Source organism: Camelus bactrianus, chromosome 11 (genome assembly GCF_048773025.1).
Source record: "Camelus bactrianus isolate YW-2024 breed Bactrian camel chromosome 11, ASM4877302v1, whole genome shotgun sequence".
NCBI lineage: Eukaryota > Metazoa > Chordata > Mammalia > Artiodactyla > Camelidae > Camelus > Camelus bactrianus.
Genome location: NC_133549.1, coordinates 29,976,905 through 29,994,366, shown reverse-complemented (window position 1 = coordinate 29,994,366; position 17,462 = coordinate 29,976,905). Strand labels below are relative to the sequence as shown.

At 34.2% G+C, this 17,462-nt stretch overlaps 1 protein-coding gene across 2 annotated transcripts in view; it reads left to right on the top strand.

The window, feature by feature from the left end:
- The window catches only part of ATRNL1 (attractin like 1), a 631,157-nt gene that overhangs the window by 307,385 nt on the left and 306,310 nt on the right, over positions 1-17,462 (top strand). The gene's annotated exons all lie outside the window — the stretch shown is intronic.

Sequence of the window (17,462 nt, the reverse complement as noted above, 5' to 3'; positions counted from 1 at the left end):
AGTAAAATTGTTAAAAGAAAGTCAGAAAGCTCTGGCTACTGAGTGGAGAATGGGTTTTAGGGGACCAAGAACAGATGTAGGGAGACCAATTTGTAGGCTAGGGTCACAGCCCATGTAAGAGATGGTGGTGGTTTGGACTAAGCTGGTGGTAGTAGAGGTGGGGAGACAGAGGTAAATTAAGTATTTGTTTTAGAGGTAGACTATGTAGTACTTGCTAGAGACTGGATATAATGGATGAGAGAGAGAAAGACCGGGTCTTACTATACTACCAATAGTTTTATCTTCAACAACTGGGTATATGGTGGTCCCATAAACTGAAATGATAGGAACTAAGAGAAAAATGCAAGGAAGGGAGTTAGGCAGCAATCAAAAACACTGTTTGGTCTTGTTAAGTTTGAGATGCCTAATGGATAGTCAGGGGAAGAGGGCATTTAGGCAGTTGGACATAAAGTCAGTTGGATGTATAGGTCTGGGTTTTGAGAGCAAGAGATCTGGGCTGACTATACAAGGTTGCAAATTTTTGTCATAAAAATAAAACTTAGGACTAGATGAATGTTAAATGTTGTATACCAGGGATTGTTCTAAGAGCAGAGGTCAGAATGTCCTTGGGGAGCTCACAGCACAGTGAGCAAGTATACTCAAACCATATACACAAAGAAGTGAGAATACACAAATTGTGCTAAATTTCACCATGAGGTGGAGTGTGGGTTGTCAGAAAAGGCCTCATCAAATAGGTATCATTTTAGCTACCAAGAATGAAAGGGAACCCTCCTATACTGTTGGTGGGAATGTAGTTTGGTGCAGCCATTATGGAAAACAGTATGGAGATTCCTTAAAAAACTAAAAATAGATCCAGCAATCCCACTCCTGGGCATATATCCAGAGAAATTCTATCTTGAAAAGAAACATACACCCCAATGTTCATAGCAGCACTGTTTATAATAGCCAAGACACAGAAGCAACCTATGTACATTGACACATGATTGGATAAAGAAGCTGTGAAATACTACTCAGTCATAAAAAAGAGTGAAATAATGCCATTTGCAGTAACATGGATGGACCTAGAGATTGTCATACTAAGTGAAGTAAGCCAGAAAGAGAAAGAAAAATACTGTATTATATCACCTATATGTGGAATCTAAAAAAAAAAAATGACACAAATGAACTTATTTACAAAACAGAAACAGATTCACAGACATAGAAAATAAACTTATGGTTAGCAGGGGGAGATGGAGTAGGGAGGGATAAATTGAGAGTTCAGAATTTGGACACTCACTACTATATTATAAAACAAATAAACAACAAAGTCTTGCTGTATAGGGTTGGAACATGGAATTCTATTCAGTACCTTGTAATAGCCTATAATGAAAAAGAATATGAAAAAGAATAGATATGTATAATTGAATCACTATGCCATACACCAGAAACTAACACAGCTTTGTAAATCAACTGTGCTTCAATTTGAAAAAAAAAGAATGAGTAGGCATTTGCTCATTAGAGAAGTTGGTTAGAATGTTACGGCAATATGGGTAGAGGAAACAGCATTGGAAAATACTGGAAGATGTGAGAGTACCCATTGTTTAAAACTACTGAAATGTCCTATGTGGTTGTGTGAGTTGAAAGGAGAATTAAAAAGATACTTCTGTGCCTGATGATAGGAGAAGTTAGGACAGGCAGGAAAAAAAGCTGGAAACAGAATTGGATAAATCATTTGAAACAGTATAGTCCTTGGGGAGTGGTTATCTCAGTTATTCTTTATGAAACCGTAATGCCATTTCTCCTGCTTTTGATAAGACTCAAGTTAACTAGAGCAAAATATCCACATATACACATACATCTATATAAAGCGTGAGTATACTATGCTTTTTTTCATTTTCAAGAAAAATACCTATGGTTGCCAATATTATGCCATTGAAACAAGTTTTTTCAAATTTACTTTTACTGTTTCTATGTACTTATATCAAAAGACTGTGACTGGTAAATCATTAACTATCAAGAATATTTTAATGAAAAATCTACCTTTTCAACCTTTTATAACTTTTCTGCAACCTGTGCTGAATGTTTAGCTGAACTTCCTTGCTAAATGCACTATGCCATTTTCTTTTATCCTAATCACATTTAAACTCTATATTCCAGACTGCTTCTTACTTGATTTCTGATGCAGATTTCCAGTAGCCCCAGAAATCCCCTGGCCATTGCTAGCAATGAAGCCAGTTAGAGTTTTCTTAACCCTGTTCCAGATGAACGATTTTTGTACTCATGGCAGAGAGCTAGGACAAAACCTTCCATCTCTTTCTTTACATATTCATTTCAAACGTAGCCTATTTGCTTTGTATACTCTTAGCCAAATCTCTTAATTAAATGAAATTACTAAACAGCAGTTATAAGTCATTTTGAAATGTCTGTAAGTTGTAGAAACTTGTTGAGATAGTATTTCAAAACAACACTTTAGGTCTGGCTCTTATTTTTAAAGAGACTAATTCAATGTAACTCATAGATACCATTTAAAAATGGAAATGTAATAAACATTGATGCTTTTTTCATGAACCTGTTAAATTCATTGTTTTAATGGAAAATGTTTAAATACTCTTTCTGCCAAGAATTTATAAATTATAGTATTTTAGAACATCAAATTTTGGAAAGTGATTTCGGTAGAGCACTTAATACATATTCATCTTCTTCTACTTAATACTGAGTTTAGAAAATGTGTATCGTTAATGGGCCATCCACTTTCAAGTCATTTTGTTTTCTAAGCTAGAACTAAGATCCGAGAAATTACGTGTGTAGTAAAACCTTTAAAACAGAATGCAGTGCATTAAAGAATGCTCATGTTCATTTGCAGTGAAGCGGAGAATAGTATCAGAATTTTGCCCTAACCAGGATTGAGTTGAGAAGCAAACCTCTGTATACACTGTTGCACTTATCTGAATGTTTGAGGTTTAATGTTGTTGACATCTGGAGTGTTTTTCAACATGTTTTATAAGGTGTTTTACTCTCTTTTCATTGTTCATCATGTAGCCATTCCATTCCCACTAGTATTTTCCAAGTGTTAGAAACCCCTTTTCTTTCTACATATTAATAACATCTACTTGCCACAACTATATTTTTGCAAACATCCTAAATGTAGAATTCAAGCAGACTTAAACAACTGTAAGTGATTTCTTTACATTTGTAATACTTTCCATGTAGAGCATTTTTACAGATGACTAGACCATTAATAAAGAGTACTAAGGAAATTCTGATTCTGTCATTCCACCTGACAGTAAACTGAACAGTAGCAGTTGTGAGAAATGGTAAGCAAAATAAAAAAAAAATAATAATAATGGAAATGCATATGTCTATGCATTGTGATGGTGGACACAGGGAAAAATAATTTAGGATAAAATTATGCTATGACTATAACATAATATATTAAAATGCCTTTAAACATTATTAACATACTTATGATATATAAAGCATAAGCTGAATTCTGCCAATAATATCAAGGAGTTGTGTGCAGTGGTTATTAGTTATATGAAGCTGGAGGAATATTTAAATGATCTATTTAAAGTCAGTTACTCCTTGAGCAGTAATCTTGGGCAAAAAGTCCTTACCATCTTTCAAAAGGGCTACCTAGAGTGGTATGGAGATTATCATACTTATTCCCAGTCATCTATCATTATATCCTTGCTTTGTCATTGGATGCTCATTTGCCTAATGAAGAAAACACGTTGAATTGTCATAGGATTATATTTTAATATCTGGCCCTTTGACAATGATTGTGTAAGAGCTCCAGACCTCACACAGCTCGTCTTGAATTCTCATTGTATAAAGACTAGTTTCCAATGCTTTCAAAAAGACAAAGGAAGTCCACTTCTCTTCTTTATTATTTGAGTGGTTAGAATAAACTATTTCCTGGGCCTAGATCATCTATACCCACTTGAGGCTATCATTTTGGCAATAATTTTTGAAAAAGATTTAATATCTGTCATCAATGTTGGTTTTCACTTTGAATGACACTGTTTTGAATTCAGTTTGTTTATGTAATACATGATTTTTTTTTTTCCCCAAAGTCTTTTGAATCAGAAATGTCAGGGTGGGTATTGATGAGAGATGAGGCTGTTAACCTTCCAATAGAAAGGTCAGGAGCCCATGGTCAGAAATAGTCTTATCAGACAACTCCATTTGGCAATAGGCCATTTCCTTTGCTGCTGTTTATCATTTTCTAGACGAAACTAAATTATAACTGACATAGCTTTGTGTTGGGTCTCTGTAAAAAATGCTCTAATAGAGCAGCTTACTCTCGCAATGTGAAATTCACAGTACAGGATATACTGTAGCAAAATAAATGAATTCATTGTTGTGCTAGTTAAATTGAAAGTATTGACTCTGCTAGCCTTAAGAATAAATCTGAATTGTAAAGAGTCTGATTGTTAAATGACTACAATCATTTTCTACCATAGGCCAAAAAATTTGAAAGGTCTAAGTGCTTCTTTTAGACAGAGATGCAGAGACTAATTTTACATGAATGCGTATCCTAACAAGATTAGAAGGCTTGTTCTGGCATATGAATTGTACTTTTGTTCATTATGTGGAACAAGCTTGTAACTTCAGTTGTCACCCTATTTTTATTAGGATCTTAAGTTCTTTGATTTAGCACTTTGCTAGTAATATATGTACTTGCTGAAAGGTGTGTATTAACCTTTAGTTGCTTAATTACTGTCTTTTGTAGATATTTAATACTTTTAATTGTGCTTTCCTTTATTTCTGCTATAAATCCATTGCTTGCCCAATAAGTAAACATAAAAAGAAAATATACTCCCCTCACGGAGTGGGGAGGAGAAGGAGGGATATTTGTAAACACTGAAATCTGCTACAGTTCATTTTCTCACACATACCACCTTCCCTTCCATTTTTGTATATAAAGGAAGCTCATTGCCCAGCTCTCTCCTCCAGGAGGAAACTCCAAAGTCTCACCTAGTTGTTTAACAACCTTGACGTAAAAATGCAGGCACCTCGCCCCCTCTCCCTCCACGTTCAACGCTCAGTGGGGAAATGGGACAGGATAACCTTAATGAACGCTTCCGCTGAAAAGGGAAGAAGAGAGGGCAACCAGCAGTCCCTGAACCCGGCATCTCTACACTCCTGTTGGGCAAATGTTTTATCCTCGTCTTCACTAGGAATAGGGAATTTTTTCTTAGATTTTCTGGGAGCAGCCCCCTAGTCTGTTGATCATGGCTCTTGACTCTGCCCTCTAGAAATCCTTGTGTTTCCATTTTCTTGCTTGGTCATCTACGAAGAGGGTGTTGCAGAATCTATCTTCTGTGGATCTTGAGTGTTGAGTCTGAAATGATGAGAGGTTTGGTTTGTTACTATATTTACACAGATACATATATACAGATATACAAAGATATACATACATACACATATATGGATACATATGTATAGTACACCTACCTACATGCACGCATAGGCCACATACATATGCACACATGCACACGCACAGTATGTTTAACAGTAGCTCGAGAACTCTGATTCAGAGATAGGCTGGCCTGTTGGCACAGTAGCTTGTATCGCTTCCCTAGGCCTCATTTTCCCATAGAGTGACACAGTGAGAACAGATGTATTCTGCACATGCAAAGGGGTTTGTACCACAGGAGAAATGATGAATCTTGGAGCTTCTATAAGGCAGCTGGTACATGTGCCCCTCCCTTCCAGATCCAGACATGGACAGAGGAACCTTTGCTCTGAAATGCAAGCAAATCTTTCTTGGGGAGATGCCCCTGAATCTTTTTGGAAGACCCCATCTTTAACTGTCAAGATTTGTTTGCTATTTAATCATTCTTTAACCCACTTTGCCAGTAATTTTTTTTTTCATAAAGCCTTGATTGTGCCTGGAAAATATCCATGGAACACTGTCTCATGACATTGAGATGTTTTCACAGCCTATTTCCTGCCTGGAAGGTTGGGTGTCCAAAGATGGTTCTTTTTTTTAACTACTTTCTTTAAATATAATTCATACACTACACAATTCACCTATTTAAAGTGTACAGTTCAGTGCTTTTTATGAATTCACAAAATCATCACAATTTTAGAACATTATTATCCCCCTAATAAGAAACCCCATATCCATTAGTAGTCACTCCCCATTTTCTCCCACCCCTTCCCCCACCAAGTCCTGGACAGTCAGCTGTATTTGCTACCTCTATGTACTTACCTATTCTGGGCATTTCGTATAAGTGAAATCCTACCATACCAATTCTTTGTGACCGATTTCTTACACTCAGCATAGTATTTTTGACATTTATGCATGGTGTAGCATGTATCGGTACCCCATTTCTGTTTATTGTTGAATAATATTAAATACAGTCTTTTTATTTCTCCAGCCATCATTGTCTCTTTTGATCTGGGGTGGTGGCACTTTTGACAGTGCAGAGCCCTTGAAAACACAGTTGCTTTTGTTGCTTTGCCTCTTTGATTGCAGTAAGCTCTGTGCCTGCTCAGTTCTTGACAGGCAGTGCCAGCGTCTGTCTGATCTCCATCTCTCTCCCTCTCGTCTCTCTCTCTCTCCGTCTCTGCGTGTGTGTGTGTCTTCCCTTATCTAATTCTAGATACTTTGAGCAAATCGGGCTTTTTGGTATCATATTTTTGACCTGTGTTCCCTGAGACATTTTGTCCAGCTGAATGGATTTGCTGGGGACCTACTTAATCCAGCCTCAGACTTGAACAAAAGGCATGCGTGTCACGGAGTTTCTGACCTCTCTGTTTTCTCTTTCATCTCTTCCTGAAAACATGACAATTCTTTTCAGAGCTCACTTCTTTATTGTATTAGCTTATTATTTTTAGCAGGAATAACTGGTTCATATTAGTAATACTGTCTTTGAGAACTGGTTGTCCATAATCACATGTTGATTGTATGTTAAACTCTTTGTTATACATTAAACTATTATAGATTTACCAACTGTTTTGACACTTCATAACAAGGGTTGCCTTTTTTCAGCCTCTGATAATACTGACCTCTTATCTATATCCTAGCTTTGAAGCCAATACTACGTATTTTAGTTTAGTGTAACAGCAGCCAACTTTTAGGTACCATATTTTTTGGTAATTAGCTTTTTTTTTTTTTTTTTTTGTAGTAACAACCCTAAAATCATAGTAGCTCACAAAGCTACTTACGTTGTGTGATGGTAGGGACAGTCAACTGTGGCCCTGTTCCAGGCAGCAGATTGACTGTGAGTCTGTTCCACATTCTTCTCTTGCTAAGACTTTTACTGCAGGAGCAACCGCCTGTCTGAGAGGACACGCTGTTCTTATGGCAGAAGGTAGTAGTCACTGCGCTGTCAAGCCAAACCATGTAACTGCACTTAAAGCTCTGTTAGGACATGGCATCTATCACGTCTGTACACCTTTCATTGACCAAAGCAAGTAACATGATCAAGTCCAAAATCAATAGGATGGGAAGAGACTCCCAGGACACATGAGGAGGAGTATTTGTGATCAGTAATTCCATCTGCTGTGAAAAGAAAGACAGTATGAGCCTTTTTCTTTTGTAACAGTGAGCAACTCCCAGTTTTTAAGAAAATGAATAAATTATCAGGATCTAAATAGCTTTTTCACTGTTTTAGAATATTTTATGTGGTTTACTCTTATATTTGATAGTATCACAAGAAAAAAATTCCTTTTCTATCATAGAATTAAAGATTCATTTCAAATGTGGGCTGATATATTGATGATGAAACACTGAAAATAATTATATAATTGAGAATCTAAAAAATCAATATTTTTGAAATTCATTTACTTTCTAAATCAAACACACTGTGATTTTGTTTCATAAAGTAGTTTGTATGAGACCCTTTAAAACATTAGCTCATTTGCCATTTTAGAATATTACACATACTTGAATGTGTGCCTATCCATAAATTTCACTAAGCGAAGATTTTGGTTTGGGGATACATAATTAACCTGAATTTCATTTTTATTCCAGAGAGTTTATTGGCAAATCACATGACAGATTACTAACAGATTTATTTTAGTATTGCATCCCTGTGCACTAAGATAGTAAATCACATCAGTGTTCCAATTTTTAGTTTTTCCTTTTGATTGAAAAATAATGTCATTAAAGTAAAATTTAAAAATAACACAAAACAAATCACAATAATCTCATCACTTTACCACAAATGTCTACTCACGTATGTACCTACTTTGTTGTTAGGATCATTGTATACGTAGAAATTTATATTATTTCTTCTTTTTCTTTCTGGGGAAATTTCACCTTTGCCTTAATAAACTTGCTTCTGGACTCTGAAAATTTGAATTAGATGAAGAGTCTTAGGTAGTGTGAATAGGGATGTGTCTTAATTTGCATTTCCTCACCAGGAGCTCTAGGAAAAGAAGGCAATTCTTCAGTAATCCCATCTTCAAGATATCCTCTAGTTCCCCAAAGAGATCACCGGGCATTTACAGCTCCAAAGCAGAGGAGAGTTCTTAGAAGTTATCTGTCATCCTTCTTGAGCCATCTTCCCTTTTCAAATTTCTAGCCTTAGATGCTTAGCAATTCTTTCTTTGATTATAAAAAAAATCTTGCCTTCATTAGCTGTTTATTAAGTAAAGGACTACACCTGTTGGGGTTTAATCTGTTATAAAACAGTAAACAAATCAGATTGAACTCTCCTGTGTACCCATCATCCATGTATATTTACATGAAGAATTGCACCACGGAAGGTCCACTCAGTCCCTTTGCAATCACAGTCCTCTTCAAAATAGTGACTATTCTGACATTTTAATTAAAATCATCTATGGCTACCCTGGGCATTTAAAAAATTTTTTCCCCTTCCTTCCTTCCCTCTTTTTTTAATTTAAAAAGAGTCAAATATGAGACACTGATATAATCCATATATCATCATCCATTTTCAAGTGGAAAATACCAAACCTAAATGAAATATGTTTTTACTTTGTGTAAATAGAGGCAACCGTGAGATTTGTAATATTATATTTTATCTAATAAAAATAGCTATTAAATCTGCTTTACTACCTTTTATTTAGCACTTTATTCACTTTTAGATTTAAATTATTATTTGGTTACTATATTAAGAAAATTGTTAAAGCAATAGTGAAGAGCTCAGTTTTTGAGCAAAAAAAGCTTTTTTCATTTCCTTGAACAGTTACGTTTTACACTCTCACTCATTTTATTTAGTGGACAGCTATTTTTTAATTTTTCTGTGAGATTCAGTGTCACAATATTTGATTCATTTGAGTCTTTTTAGGCATTAAAATAGCAATATAGCTATTCTTGAGATTTTTATATTTATGACTCAGCATTTTATGAATTGATCTATTGTTCACTCAAAATGTTACAATTTGCTCTCAGTTTGAAAGGTTAGATTTAATTATAATGAAGCACTAAGGACTGATAATTGGAATTTGAAATCCAAATGTCAGTATATTTATTGTGAAGCTACTTGAGTTGTATGAGAATTTTACTAGTGTATCTGACAATCACTGATCATGAATACTCCAACATAGTTCTAAAGATAAGGCTGTCTTTAAGTTCTCCTTCAATTTTTTTCTCTCTGACTAGAAAACATATGAGTTATAATACGTGCTATTAGAAACAGTGATAATAGTATATATTGTGCTTGTATTTGGAAATGAGTCACACCCGAATTACCTATTGTTCTCATTTGACTTAATAGGCATAGGTTATCATTTAAATATATGTATGTCCAAATATTATTTTAGATTCATGGTAAACACAATGGCATTTATAAATAATTAAAGGAGTAAGAAATGGAAGGGTTTTATGCTTTTTTCTGTCTCAATGAGTCCACCTAACATTTTATAGTAGAGAAAATGGGCTAATATAAATGAGTAGAAGCAGCAGTCATGTTCAGTGAGTGAGCAGATTTACTTGACTTAAATTGAAAATCTTTGGAAGACTGATTTGGTGGAAATTGGGTAAAACGTAGAGCTAGGACAGTACCGGAGATGTGAGTATCGGTTGAGCTACATTTAATATGGTAGGCAATAGGAAATAAGATTGAATGTGAAAAATTTCTTTGTCACCCTTTAAGGTGGTATGAAATTATTAGTTATTATCATTAATCCATTTAATTTTAGAATATTATTATTTTGAATATGTAATATTAGATGTTTCTTCTGGGCTTCTTTCTAATTTATGGTTTTAGTTTTTGTGTTTGAGTCTGTGATCAGTTACATTACTTTTGGAGTACGGTGTAAGGTGAAGACTGAGGTTCATATTTTTTCCATATGGATGTCCACATGTTTCAGAACCATTGCTGAAAACACTACTCTTTTCCCATTGAATTTCCTACTCTTTGCTGTCTTTCTGCTTTTAACAGCATCCCACAATTTTGGTATGTTGTATTATCACTTTTGTTTATTTCAAATTATATTCTAATTACTCTTGTAATTTCTTCTTTGACCTGTGGGGTTTTTTAAAGGATATACTGTTTAATTTCCAAATATTTCATGTTATTTCCCAGATGTATTTTTGGTTTTGATTATTAGTTTAAGTTTTCAGTGGTCAGACCACATACTTTGTATGATTTCAGTGCTTATAGAGACCAGTTTTCTGGCTAAGAATATAATCTACATTGATGAATATGTGCTAGAAACAAATGCAGTTGTTGTAATGCTTCGATTAGATTAGATAATGTTTCTTTGTGATTTCAATTCTCCTATATTCTTACTTATTTTCTGTCTACTTCTCTCACTAGACAGGAAGAAGTGTTGAAATATCCACCAATAATTGTAGATTTGTTTACTTTTTTCATTTTTGTTTCATGTATTTCAAAACTCTTGTTCTTGGGTGCATTCAAGTTTTAGAATTCATGACTCCTTTTTGCATTAACATCTTATTATAATGAAATAGTCCTTGTTATTCCTGGTAATGACACATGTTCTGGAGTGTATTTTTTTCTAATATTAATATAGTCACTCTAGCTTTCTTATGCTTAATGTTTGCATAGTGTACATATTCCCCTTTTCTCTTTTAATATATGTTTCTTTAATTTAAAAATAAGTTCTTATAGATAGCATGTATGCAGTTGTCTCCCTTTTTTTATCCAACACAATAATCTCTTTTTTCATTTGTAACTGCAGTGTTTACACTATGTATCATAATGTAATTATCAACACTGTCGTGTCTTCCATATTGATGTTTTTATTCCATCTTTTCTTTGCTCACTTTTCCTCTTTTCCCTCCTTCTTTTGGATTGAGTACTTTGGGGTTTGTTCTACCTCCATGACTGTTTTATTAGCTCTACTTTTATTTTTTAACGATGGCTCTAGTTTACAATGTGCACTTTGAACTTGTCACACTCTACCCTGAAATTATATTATATATCTTCACAAGTAATGTAGGAAACTTTCAACAATGTATTTCTATTTTCCATCTCCCATCCATCGTGCTATTGTGTCATGCATTTCACTCATACGTACTTTACACACATCTTAATATATAGGCATCAATTACCCTTGAAAGAAATGTTTCAATGAGAAAAATCTTTTATATATGTATGTCTAAATATTTACCATATCCAGTGCTCTCCATTCCCTTGTCTGGTCCAAGTTTCCATCAAGGGCCATTTTCCTTACTCTTGAACAACTGTCTTTAACATTTCCTGTAGTACAGACCTGCTGGCAACAAATTCTTTCCACTCTATCTGAAAAGAGGTATCTATTTTACCTTCCATTTTCAAAATATTATCACTGTGTGCAGAATTCTAGGTTGACCTCTTTTAGTCCTTTAAGAATGCCTTTCCTTTTTCTTCCTTCCATAGTTTCTGATGAAAAAGGTAAGTCTACTGTCTGTCTTTTCTCTGTTCATCTGCACATAATATGTCATTTTCTTTGGATGTCTGTTTTTGGGCCTATTTTTATTCACTGATTTATTTGTCCCTCATTGTGGTCAGTTTCCTGCTTCTCAGTAAGCTTAGGGAATTTTTATTTCATTCAGGACATTGTATATTTTACATTGTTAACTGTCTGGGTTTTGTTGTTGTTGGATTTTTTTTTAATGTGTTGAGTTTTGTTTTTGTTAACAGTTAAGTTACTTGTGCTTAGATTTAATCCTTTTAGGGCTTATATGAGCTTTATTAGAGCAATCCAGACTAGCCTCCTCTTTAGGATTCAGACAGCGAAGGTATGGGGGCTTTCTGTGTTCTTTGAGCCCTCTGAAGGACCAACAAAAACTCTACACTCTGGCTGGTTGGAGCTCAAGTGTCTTCCAGCATTTGTGAGCTCAGAAAATGTGCAGCTCCTCATTCTTTGGCCGTTCTTTGCCTGCTTTTGTTCCTGTTCAGTGGGAATTTAAAGATATTTGGAGCTCTTTTTCTGCACGTGCTTGTTCTCTCCAGAATGGAGCCCTACAGCAGGCAGCCACCTCAGTCTCCCCGAACTTAGATCTTTTTACTCCTTCAGTAAAACATCTAAGCTCGGATGCACTACTTCTTGCTGCACAGACTGGAATAGCGCCCCAAACAGGAAAGCCAGGGCAGTGGTCGGTTCACGTCATTCGCTTCTCTTCTGTCAGGAGTCGCAGTGCTGTTCTGCCTATTGTCCTGGATCTGGAAGCAATTCTTTCATATATTCTGTCCACTTTTCTAGTTACTTCTGGCAGAAGGAGAAGTCTGATCTCTGTTAATCAGAGCCAGATGTGGAAATTCTAATCTGCTTTTTAATTTAAAAATTTTGTATTTCTCATTCGATTTCTAAAATTGGTATCCATATATATATTCAAAGATTTTTCTCTTAAATTGTGAGCTTTGTGCAGAAGGATCCTAAGTAATAAAGAACTGTAACATTTCATACTGTTTATTTACCACGGTTATTTCCTTATAATGCCTTGGCTCACAGAGTTTTTCTGTGTCCAATGTTGCTGTCATGTTTTGCTCAACAGGAAAAATAGCTCTGATCCTGGAAACAGAACAGGATTGTTAGTTTCCCTCTCCATTTGATGGAGGTAATTTGCCTTGCTTACTTGCAAATAATGTGCTAGATCTTGATGATGGATTAAGCTTACCTCTAGAGGAATGTACAAACATAATTGCTAATAAGAGAATGTTCTGTAGCTACAGTTAGCATATATATGCAACGCATATGTATATGGAGAGAGAGAGTGAGAGAGAGAGACTACGTGAACGAGACACCTTTACATAGGTTACATGCATATACTCTCATCTTTATATTTCAAACATCTTTTACGGTAGAGCAGTGCCTTTCAGTATGTTATACAGAAATCCACTAGTAAAATATCAGTGGATTTCATTCATCAAAATATTTAACTCTTTTATATTGTATTATTTCTAAATTATTTTTAATCTCAATTTCTACAGACTGAGTTGCTACATACTTAGTTTTTCTAAATAAAAATTTGAGGGCCATGATCCTTACTACACTAGCAAGAAAATTACGTACATATTAGTTTGAACAAAAAAAGGGAGGGAGAAAAATTAAATTAGGATATTTTGATCTGAGTTTATTAATATCCCTAGGTGTTAAAAGTCCAAGGTCCATTCCTTAACATTGATTGTTCTGGAATAAACTGAAATGTATTATAAGAGATGATTTGGACTGTTGTTTTGCAAATGTCTGATGTTGTGTTTTTCAGAAATATTTTTCACAGAGACCCTTTAATTGAGAGGCAAGAGTTCAGATGGCAGTTATACAAATTAGTCTTTGCATATTTGATTCTAGGAATGTACATTTTCAGCATGGTACTCATAGAATTAAATGCACAGCTGCCAAAATTGTTAATGGGAACTGCATGCTTAATTTAGTGTTACACTGAAAATATATCCCTTCCTGCTCAATATTTTCAATCAAAAAAATTCAGTAAGAAGTGTTTATATCTACTTTTCATTTCCAAGGTACAACAAGAGAATGTTATACTCCATTAAAAATTAGTGTTTAAGTAGCAAATTTCAGAAATGAAATATTGACTTTTTGAAGTGCTTTTTGTGAAAATTTAATTTATGAAAAAGAAAACTCATGGAATATGGTTGCAGTATTTCAAGCTTTTTTTTTCTATGCTTACAATTATTATGCAAATATTATTGCTGTTGCAAAAGACCTTTGTCATGAATTGCTTTGTAATGGAGCAAGGTTATTGAACACTCTTTTTGAAATAGATGCGTCTATGACAGTATTATCCATAAGACCTGAAGATAAATTGCTGGTGGTAAAAGACTAAACAAATGCACCCACCTTTTTTTTTTTTTTATTAAAGTGCTAGAATTAAAGATGTTTATCCAATTGCTTTAAATCAATTTATTTTTATATTTTCTAGCCAGGCCTGTGGTAGTAAATATGAAACAATGATTGTGCTCAGCTTTCTTCTTTAGCTGTCACTAAGATGGTGTCATAATGTTTAGAGATATGCTCTCTAACTGTCAGCATTTGTTACAGTTCAGTGATGCGTGATAAAGTGTGAGGGACATTGTCTCCCTCCGCTGCTAAACGTATTAATGGAGAATGATATTTCCCAATGACTTCTTACTCAAGGTCAAAATAATGAGATTCATCTGTATTTTTCAACAATTTGTTTGTTAATTAATGTATTTTCCATCTTAGCCTGTTTCCTCAAGTTTATTGGTACTCTCTAAACTTTAAGGCAAATATATATTGCAATTTAAAGAAGCATTTTAACCTTTAATTTTATTTTAAATAATCATCTATGATCTCAATTTATTTTTTAAAATAAATAAGCAGCATTACTTTTTATTCTTTTTATTGCTACTTATGAAATATGATAGACATAGAATCTTAGATTTCTCTAATATATTTTAATCTCTTCCTGTTTGTGATGCAAATATGAAAATTATTTTATAAAATACTAATTACTGTATGATAGCCAATCAGACATTCTATTTATTTAGTAATCATCTCTTATTCATAGAGTGCTTTAAAATTTACAGTTTGCTTTCACAGGCAGTATTTATTTTCATCCTGATAACAATTCTTTGTGGTAAATATTTGAGAAAATGTTACCCCCATTTTACAGATGAGGAAATTGAACTCAGGGATGTTCAGACCCTAAACTCATACAGCTTAAAAGTAAAGCCAGGCTCTTTGACTACCTATCCAGTGTCTTTCCTTCTATTCCATTTTTCTTTGTTTATATTTATTGAGATTCTGAAGATTGCATATCACCTGCATAAATATAGCATTGTGCTTTTATAGAATAACCAAGTTACCACTACTGCAATTAGATGTTCACTGCTTCTGGATTAGTCTTTGTAAATCATCACTCTAAGTGATGTCACTTCATTGCTCACAAAACTTAAGTGACTCATTGCCAACCCTTTTCCTCCTTCATTTATCCCTGTAACCATTTTCCAGGAGAAATAGTTACCCAGATAAGCGATACCATTGGTTGTAGATTTTCATTTACTATAGGTGACCTCATCTCACTGAGTAGAGTACATATAGGTTACAAATGCTGGCATAGTATAAATTCACTTTATTGATTTGATAGGAACCAATGTATACTACTGGTTTAGTAACACCTGTCTTTCCAATTACAGTATACCTATCTGTCATAAATAGTCTTTGATTTTTCCCCATAGCACCTTAGACTTTTTAAGGACTCAATTTTCATCCAAACTGATGCTGTCCAATGGTATTATTCAAAGCAAACTCTGTAAATGTTTTAAGTTCGGTATTATTAGCAATGTTATGTGCATAAATTAACTCCATTGCTTACAACTACCCTTCCATAGTGAAGAATCTAAAAGAGTAAAATGTATAATTTAGAAATCTGAACTCTGGTGTTCAAAAATCCTCAAGATTAGTGGATGTACCACCAAGAGGTAATTTGAAAAACATATCTGAACTCTGAAGTTCTGTGTCAGAATTTGGATTTTGAAAGCTCCCTATAGGTAAAATACAAGGGTCGTGAACACTATATACTTATGTAGATACTTCTGGAAATAATTTATTGTAACCAAATATTATAATAGCCCAAATATGTGACAGCAAATTCAAGTTGTTACTAAAAATATGCATTTATATTTTTAGCCATTTTAATCGTGATATATGGACAGTAACTAGATTTTTTGTTAATTAAAGGTCTATAAAGTAAAAATGCATAATATATCAATAATATATATCACTGTAACTAAATAGAAATTTTCCATTGTTGGAAGTTTGAAGTTATTTTTTTTTATTGTGGAAACCTAAATTCGCAAAAGGATTAGGTTCAGCAGAGTGCTAACAGGTTAAAGGTACATACTTTAGTTTTTCTTAGCTTTTAAATTCAAAAGAATATGATTTGAACTTCTGATTGGAAGTAATGGCTTCCTCAATAGTTTAAAACCTCCATAGACAAAACTGAAAAACTTGGTTCAAGCTTTTGTCTGATTTACTGTGTATAAGTGGTAATAGTTATTGGGGATTATTTTTAAATTTTTAATTGTTTGGGTAACATGAATTTATAAATTATGTATAAGTACATATAAACACTATTAATATAAATACTTTATAGATAGCATACACTTAAAAATAGAAATTGAGTTGAGGTTTATTTTAATGTTATTAAAATGGAATAATACTAATTAATGTGAGTTATATTTGGAAAGTTCTGAATTTTTCAAAAAAGTATGTAACTTTAGTGAGGCTATCAAGGATATAAAATTATATAGTTTTCTCTGCAAGCATCACTGCTCCTTTAGTTTCACCGCACCTCTTGATATGGTGTGGGGCACACTGAGTATCTGACAGTGAAGTAGGCAGGATGTGTGCAGGGGGAGCGCTGGTGCAGTCTGCGGTGAAACCCAAAGAGAGAAACTCTCTTCTGACCCGCCAGAAGTTTCATCCACAGGGAAACTTACTCAGCTTCTGAGTTGAGGTAATATAAGCTATAATTTAAATTAAGAGTGTTTAGAGATTTAAAAAAATCAACTGATGAAATTTTTGCATTGTGAATCAGTGTTTCATAATCATCATCAAAACTGTGTTAGTCCTTTAGGAACTCACATTTTAAAAGAGAAATGATTTCCTATGTTCAGAATTATACACAGATGCATGTTATTACACTTACTCAACACGAGAGTTACTGTTTTGCCTACTTTATCCTGCTCATTTTTTGGCCTAGTGCCTAAAAACAGGGAGATGAACAGTTTGGGCTGGGGATGGGGGGGAAGCAAGGGGTTGAATCTCACATTGGGCACCATCAATATAAAGCGGAAGTGGGTAAATTGGATAGTCAAACATTTGGTTGCACCGAGCAGAAGTGTAGGGTGAAAGATCTGGGGTCTTCAATGCCCTCAGCAGAGGTGTAGGGTTGGATACTTGAGATCCGTGGCCCCTGTGTGCTTCAGGGGCAATAGTGCACATACATGCTGATCTTCTGAGATGTTCCGAGTCTAGTCAGGAGGACATAGGTAATTGACAAAAGTAATAAAATCATTTACCTCTTATTATGCTAGAGTCTAAGCTTGGTGTATTCTAAAAAAACCTATTTC